General features: G+C 41.4%; 1 pseudogene; it reads right to left on the bottom strand.

Moving 5' to 3' along the window:
- Window positions 1-2,618: 2,618 nt before the first annotated feature.
- Window positions 2,619-8,785, bottom strand: part of LOC132266298 (uncharacterized) — a 78,965-nt pseudogene continuing 72,798 nt past the window's right edge.

Genomic DNA, 8,785 nt, shown 5'->3' with positions numbered 1-8,785 from the left:
TTTTGAATACAATGCCGCAACATTCATACACATGATGGCTCAAGGAACTTGGTTCAAGTAATAGTCCCCAGCAATGGCTTACTTTGATTCTTCAAAAGATTGTCAAAACCGTTCTTTTAGCTACATTCGGGGGAACCAATCTAAAAATAAACGAAAACAAACAAATAAAGCTAAACTATACATTATTATCAACTAATGGACTTAACTAACGCAAATAAGGGCGCTTGAATATGCAATATTCGGCGTTTATCACACCCCAAACTTATATTTTGCTAGTCCCATATCAAAACCAAAATATAGAACCTAACAAAAATGACAACATATGAAATGCTGACAACATGTAACAATTGTAAAGCGAGAAATTACCTACAAAGCTCAAATGTAACTTAGAACAACAGAAAATTGGAGACAAACTCATTCAGCAGACTACCTTATATATGTGAGGCCTTGATAAACAAAAATGGTAAAATATATTTCAATTTTTACGCATCAATCATCATAGTCTATATAAACACTTCAATTGTCATTTCTAAAAGAGATTTGAACTCTAACTTCAGTGAGAGTGAACCGGATTCCCAATATGTGGCTTTTACCCTCTTTTTCCAATCTCAGAAACACAAGCCTTCAAATCATTGAATTTCCTTCTAAATGGGGTTTCTAAGGCATGACTACAACTTTTGTTGCTTGTTGAAAATTTATTCAATAGCTCAAAATGATACATACTATGGTTGTGCAATGCCGAAGCCCCTTAAGCTTTCTAACCAACCCTTGTAGCAAGTGTTAGGCCAACAACTCCCAAACCGGATGGCTTTAGGGTGTTAAGTGTAGAAATACTCCTAGGGCTTAATAACTCGAGTTGGAAAGGCTACGAACTCCAACGAACCATATTTACTTATTTATAACTTTTGTGAATGACCGTGCAATGTCTAAGTCCCTTAAGCTTTCTAACCAACCCTTGTAGCAAGTGTTAGGCCAATAACTCCCAAACCGGATGGCTTTAAGGTGTTAAGTGTAGAGACACTCTTAGGGCTTAATAACTCGAGTTGGAAAGGTTACAAACTCAAACTGGTCATTATCATTGCTTACTTTTTTCTTTGTTTTTCTTTTCTTTTCACTTTTTTTTTTTTTTTTTATAGATAATCAACTTAAAATATGCCAAAGATATCCATTCATTAGGGTCATCATCTCAAATCAGATGAGTCATGATCAAGGTCAATTGGGGTGCATACATCACAATTAGGTTCTCGGTGTGCATCTGTGTAATGTGAAGCATAAAAGAGTTTGAAATCCAACGAAAATCTAATTGAAGCGGTTATACAAACCGATAAGAATCAACATGGTCATTACAAATTTTTCTTTATTTCCAAAAATACCATTTGCCTCTATACACAAAGTCTTAAACATATGCTTCTATCTCCAATAAGTTCCATGATTACATTATCATTGCTTCCAACAGAATGACTTTACTAACTTACATGCATCAAGATATGGACATGCAAGCAAAAATGTTATCTAAAAAATGTAACAATTGCAATGCACCCCTAAACTTAAATGTCACATTGTCCTCAATGTGAGAAGACAAAGCATAAATAATGAAAAAGGAAGAGTGCAACAAGAACAATAGTACCAAGTTGAAGAGGAATTGAGTGGCGGTGTAAAAATAGGCCACTTCGTGAATTCCATGAGCATACCCCCAAACTTGGTTGCAAAAACCTGTCAAAAGCATCTACACACAGCAAGAATCATATAAATCCAAAATGAATGAAAATAACTACAATTTATTCAACTAAAAACTATAATCCATGCAAAGTAGCAAAAGTGATGCAGTTGTAAGTTCAAAAGAAGATAGAAAGCAATTGCCAAACGCGGCCCAAAGGAAGTCTAAAAAGTACTACTGAAAAGGGAAATAAGATTAGAAGCATAGATCACTTCATCATCAGAATGGTAAAGGATCTGCCAGGTGCGCCAGGTGCACGGTTAAGCAAAGTCTGGAGCATAACCTGTAAAACCTCCTGGCTCTCCTGAGTTTTCTGAATGGCGCCCTCAATGTTGCCAAAATGCATGTCAAATGCATCAAGACGAGCATTAAGGGCAAGATAATCAGCACGGGTCATAACATCCAACGGCGGAGCAATAGGGGCAGCTGGAGCAGCAGGGGCATCAGGGGCCGGAGCCATAGGAGGGGCTGGAGCATGCCAATCTAAGTCATCTCCAATTCAGGCCTGTCGAGACGTCTTAAGCTGAACTGTGCTGGACTTCCAGACCCCGAGGTTAAAGTCAGCCACTGTCTTCTCTTTTGCCTTACTACGAGGTGCTTTAAACTCAACATCTTTAAGCAACCTGGTAATAAGGTATGGAAATGGAAATGCCCAGGTGGTGGCACTGCTGGACCTCACCAAGATCAACTCATTATAAATCTTAAGAATTTGGCCCCAAACAAGTTGTGGGATGCAAAACCAGTACTCTTTTTCAGTGACGTAGAGGGCTTTCAGAAAATCCCCCTTACGCTCGAAGTGGCCTGGCACGGGAAGGACGTTCTTGGCCACGACCGAATCAAGAAACCACAGCCGGCATGGTAAGAAGAATTTATTGGTGCTTGTGGTTCGATTGTCGATAAATTAATTGTGACAAATTTCGCCCATAATGTCTGCCAAAGGAAGCTGAGCCGGTGGTTCACCATAAAGGGGGAGGCCTGCCTCATTTACTGGCAAAGCCAATGGACAATCCATAGCCATAGTAAGGTCATCCAGGCTAAATTCATAAACGTCGCCATTAATGGTGGTTTTGATGATGTCTGGTTCCGCATATGAATGGAACAGGTTTACGTAGAACAGATGGACCACGCACGGGTAATAGGCATGAGCATGTGGTTTGAAAAGTGATACGAGGCCACGTGCCCGCAATTCACGGACTGACCATGCAGTTTCTTGATTTTGCTCAAAATCAATGGCAATGTTGAATTTTACTTCGGGGACAATTGGCCATTCCGCCCAATTTAGAGTTGGAGGCAAGTTAGAAGGGCCCTTGGACGAACGAGCACACTTGGACACAACTTTGGGAGCCATTGGAGTGAGGAAATTTGGTTCAGGAATTTCTACGAACACCTAGCGTGCACAAGAATGGGGATAAGGGGCAAAATGATGTTAGATATGAAAAACTCCCTAAATTTTAACCTGCAAATGACATGCATTCAATACCCAACAATCATCAATCCTCCAAAAATAGATGCCCAACCTCCTTGGATCGAAAATTAAAAGAAAAAGAAAGGAGAAGAAACTTACCCAAGTTGGAGGGGCAAAATCCTCTTGTGTGTGATGAGAGAAGGATTGGAAGGAAGATTGAGATGGAAAAGGGAAGGATGATGAAGATAGAAAAGATGGAGATTGAGATGGGAAGATAGGGTTGGAGAGAGGAAGGTTTTTAGGGTTGAAGAGGTTTGGGGCGAGGAGAGAAAGAGAAAAGGAGAGGTTAAAAGTAAGGAAATGGGCTTCAAAGCCCATTTATCATCTAGCTGGGAGGAGGCACGGGTGCCCCGGTCGCGCGACGGGCGCCCGCGAGGCAACTTAGACGTACTGTGGGATTTGGCGGGCGCCTGCGGAGGCTTGGCGGGGGCCCGCGAGAATTGGCGGGCGCCCGCGGAAACTCCTAGCTCACTGCCTAAAACGGCGGGCGCCCACGATGGCTCTTCAAATGCTGCCTTGTGCAGCATATTGCAGCCTATAAGGGCCGGGACGTGATCTCCATCATCTTCAAACATAAATTTTGAATTGCGGAGGATCTTAATCACTGTGTATGATCACCGGGATGGAATTTGGCGCTCAATGGCCCAAGAGAGAGTCATTAAAACTTCGGATAAAATGGGAGACATGCCTAAATGACCTTGAATATTTCCCATGGTGCATGGAGACCTGAAAACGATGAAGAAGACTGAATGTGACTGCCGAAATACTGGGTGAGACAATTTCGGAAGAGTGCACATTTTGGTTAAACTTTGTAAATTTCTAGAAAATTCTTGGCAATTGACATGTGGAAGGGGGAAGCTCGGAAGATGGAAGAATTGCTTCCCATGGATGCTAAATTTTACGTCGATAGCTAAATGACCCAAGATCACGCATCAGTCCTCGTAAATTAGGTTCGTTAATAGGACTTTCTCCACTTTGCGGATAGGGACTATGCCATCAACATAAGGCTTAAGCCGCTGGCCATTAACCTTAGAGAGAGATCCATCGGTAGGATCTTAGAGTTCGACTGCACCATAAGGAAAGACGGAAGTGATAATATATGGCCCATCCCATCGTGAACGAAGTTTACTGGGAAAGAGCTTCAAGCGAGAGTTGAAAAGCCAAACTTTTTGTCTAGGGACAAAAGACTTGTGGACAATGTGCTTGTCATGAAAAGCTTTAGTCTTTGCCTTATAGATTTTGGCGCTTTCATACGCATCATTTTGAATTTCCTTAAGCTCATTAAGCTGTAATTTACGAGTAGAGCCGGCTTGTTGGAGATCAAAGTTGAGCCTTTTTATGGCCCAATAAGCACGATGCTTGAGTTCAACTGGGAGATGACATGCTTTGCCGAAGACAAGTCGATATGGCGACATGCCAATGGGCATCTTGTAAGCCGTCCGATAGGCCCAAAGCGCATCGTTTAGTCTTAATAACCAATCTTTGTGGTCCGGTCGAACCATTTTTTCCAAGATATGCTTAATCTCCTGATTAGATACTTCCACTTGACCACTCATTTGAGGGTGACAAGGTGTGGCAACCTTGTGAATGACAGAGTACTTAGAGAAGATGGATTTAAGATAACAATTTCTGAAATGAGATCCACCGTCACTGATGATTGCTCGAGGCATACCAAAATGACTATAAATATTGGATTGAATGAACTTGATCACGACTTTATGATCATTGGTTCTGGTAGCCTCGGCCTCAACCCATTTGGAAACATAATCCACCGCTATAAGGATATACTCAAAGCCATAAGAAGATGGAAATGGTCCCATGAAGTCAATTCCCCACACATTGAAAATTTCTAGGATTAAGATGGGGGTGAGGGGCATCATGTCTCTTCTAGACATGGAGCCAAGCTTTTGGCAACGCTCACAAGACTTGCAGAAGTTGTAAGCATCCCGAAACAAGGATGGCCAATAAAATCCGCTTTGAAGGACTTTGTTAGCGGTCTTTTTGGCACTGAAAGTTTGCCATAAGCAAGAGTGTGGCAAAAATTTAGGACACTTGTAGTTTCGGTTTCAGGAATGCATTGCCGGATGATTTGATCTGGGCAATATTTGAACAACTCTAGGTCTTCCTAAAAGAAATTTTTAACTTGGGAGAAGAACCGGTCTTTCTCTTGTTTGGACCAATTGGATGGAATTTTGCCTACCGCTAGATAGTTGACAATATCCGCAAACTAAGGGAGACTTGAATGGGAAATCTGAAATAGTTGCTCATCCGGAAATGAGTCTCGGACTGTAACAAATTCAGAGGATTTCTCAATGAGTAGGCGAGAGAGATGGTCGGCGACAAAATTATCAGTCCCTTTTTTATCCCGAATTTCAATATCAAACTCTTAGAGTAAGAGTATCCATCGAATTAGGCGGGGCTTGGTCTCCTTTTTTGCGAGCAAGTGCCTAAGGGCAGCATAATCTGAAAAGACAATGACCTTGGATCCAAGAAGATAAGAGTGGAATTTATCCAAGGCATACACCATAGCTAGCAATTCTTTTTCAGTGGTGGTGTAATTGAGTTGGGCATCGAAGAGAGTTTTGCTAGCATAATAGATAACATGGGGAAGTTTGTCCGCACGCTGGCCCAAAACCACGCCTAATGCATAATTGGATGCATCATACACGATCTCAAATGGAAGAGACCAATTAGGTGGTTTAATGATTGGGGCGGATGAGAGAAGAGTGCAAAGTGTCATGAAAGCTTCCATACAAGCTTCATCAAAATCAAACAGAGCATCCTTGGCAAGAAGATTACACAAGGGCCGAGAAATTTTACTAAAATCCTTGATGAAGCGACGATAAAATCCGGCATGACTAAGGAAGGATCGGATTTGACGAACAGAATTTGGAGGAGGAAGATTAGAAATTAACTCTACTTTGGCTTTGTCAACCTCAATTCCTCTTTTTAAAAATAATATGTCCTAGAACAATGCCCTTTTGGACCATAAAGTGCCTCTTCTCACAGCTTAGAATTAAATTTGTCTCCTTGCATCTTTGAAGTACAAGAGATAGATTGTGGAGACATGAATCGAAGGAGGAGCCAAAGACGGAAAAATCGTCCATGAAAACTTCCAAGAATTTTTCAACCATATCGGAGAATATGGACATCATGCACCTTTGAAATGTTGCCGGTGCATTGCATAGCCCAAAGGGCATGCATCTATAGGCAAAAGTTCTAAAGGGACATGTGAAGGTTGTTTTCTCTTGATCTTGGGGGGCGATTGCTACTTGGTTATAGCCAGAATAACCGTCAATTAAATAATAATAGCTTTGGCCGGCTAGCCTTTCTAGGATTTGATCAATGAATGGAAGTGGAAAATGATCCTTCCTAGTGGTAGAATTGAGTTTCCGGTAGTCAATGCACACACGCCACCCGATCGTGGTTTGTTGTGGCACGAGCTCACCCGTTGAGTTTTCAATAATGGTGAGGCCGGATTTCTTGGGGACCACTTGAGTGGGGCTTACCCACTTGCTATCAGAGATGGGGTAGATGATTCCCGTATCTAGCAATTTTATCACTTCTTTCATAACCACTTCTTTCTTGTTGGGATTCAACCGGTGCTGCAGCTCTCTGGAAGGTTTAGCGTCGTCCTCCAAATGAATGCGGTGCATACAAATAGAAGGATTGATTCCTTTCAAATCAGCCACTGCCCAGCCAATAGCTTCTTTGTGCTCTTAAAGCACCACTAAAAGGCTATTTTCTTGGTCTTTTAAAAGGTCCGATGCAATGATGACCGGAAGAGTTTGATTGACACCAAGAAACACATATTTGAGGTGGGCCGGGAGTGGCTTTAACTCAAGTTATGGTGGAGATTTCAAGGAAGGGACCGGAGGAGTAGTAGAGAGTTGAGGAAGTGGTTTTTTTGGCATCTTCCTAGGAGGAAAATCCATGATAGCACCTATGTCGAGCAACAAATTTACTTTTTGGATGGCTTGGTCAATATCAAAGCTCGAGAGATCAAAATGAGACATGCAAGTTTCCAAAGGATCTTTGCTTAGAATGAAGGGGAGAGATTCTTCAACCACTTCATTGACCACATCAATAAGGAAACAATCATCCTCTTCGGAAGGATGTTGAGTGGCATGGAAAATGTGGAATTTGACTTGCATATTTCCAAAGGCGATGTCCATGACCCCGGTTCTTCAATTAATTGAGGTGTTAGCCGTGGCTAAGAATGGCCTACCGAGGATCACGGGAATATGTTTCTTTGGATCATGGACCGGTTCCGTGTCAAGAACCATAAAGTCTATCGGGAAGTAAAATTTGTCCACTTTGATTATGGCATCTTCAAGAACACCCCGTGGGAGCTTGACCGATCTGTTGGCAAGCTGCAAGACCACGGAGGTTGACTTGAGATCTCCTACCCCAAGCTGTAAGTAAACTGAATATGGATTCAAATTTACACTAGCTCCTAAGTCAATGAGGGCCCTTTCTATCTTGTTGTTGCCAATGACACACGAGATAGTTGGGGTACCCAGATCCTTATACTTTGGAGGAGCACTGTGTTGAATGATTGCACTCACATTTTCAGTCAATCTTACTTTCTTTGGCAAATGATTATTGGAAGTGCGCTTTTGAGTGCACAAATCCTTGAGAAATTTTGCATAGGGAGGGATTTGCTTTATAGAATCTAAGAGAGGCAATGTAATGACCCGGTCATTTGCCTCCTTTCATTTTTTCCTGAAATTTTACGAATGAATTTTTTCGTTTAATTTTCTTTTCTGAGCTCTGTTTCGTGTCTCTTAGTGTCATCTCGAGTGCTCGGAATTGGTTCCTGAGACTTTTTTCTGTGGATTGACAACTTCCTTTGAGGACCGAGTCATTTTCACATTTTTCGTTTTCGACATTATGCGCTATTTCGTCCTTTTCCCGATTCTGTCTTATCTCCGTTTGTCAGTTTTTTGCGCAACCTCACTTCTCATGCTCGGAGTTAGTTTTTAACTTCACGTGCCTTCATCTTGAGTGGTTTTCTCGAATTACGTATCTTTACTTTTGCAAGAAAGTACTCTGGTTGCTCCCGGTGTCTATAGGGGCATGGATGCAAAGTTCTTTGAAATTATTTTCTTTTCTTGGGGTGTTTTTCGTAAATATCTTTTGAAGATATTTTATTTCAGTGATTTTTAAGAAAATATTTTTGGAAGATATTTTCATTCTGGGCCATAAATGCAGTTTTCACTTTTTGAAGGGGCCATTGTGCAATTAATGAAAGTTATTGCAAAATGTCTTGTTTTGAGCCTGGATCCTCGTACATAATTCATTTTCACATTTCCTCGAGTTATATACTCTTGGAATTTCCTCCTGGTCGATGTTTTCCAGTTTCAGGGTTTCTGGCCTTGGTTTGCGCTAAACTTGTTTTGGGCATAATTTTCTGCTCGGGACTCAGTTTTTGATGCTATTTCTTCCATTATTCATATTTTATCATTTTGAATCTTTTTCATTCACAAAGTTTTGCCATTTGAGCGCGTCTGCTCAAATTTTACTTTTTTGGACCCGGCGGGGCCCGTTCGGGGCACTTTTTGAGATTTCTATAAAAGGGGGGTGAGATATTTCATTTTTCA

The sequence above is a fragment of the Cornus florida genome, unplaced genomic scaffold (assembly GCF_030987335.1).
Source record: "Cornus florida cultivar Cherokee Brave unplaced genomic scaffold, ASM3098733v1 CherokeeBrave_3.0.0_Hap2_Chr07, whole genome shotgun sequence".
Classification (NCBI taxonomy): Eukaryota; Viridiplantae; Streptophyta; class Magnoliopsida; order Cornales; family Cornaceae; genus Cornus; species Cornus florida.
Note: the sequence above shows the minus strand (reverse complement) of the source record. Positions and strands in the feature narration are given on the sequence as shown.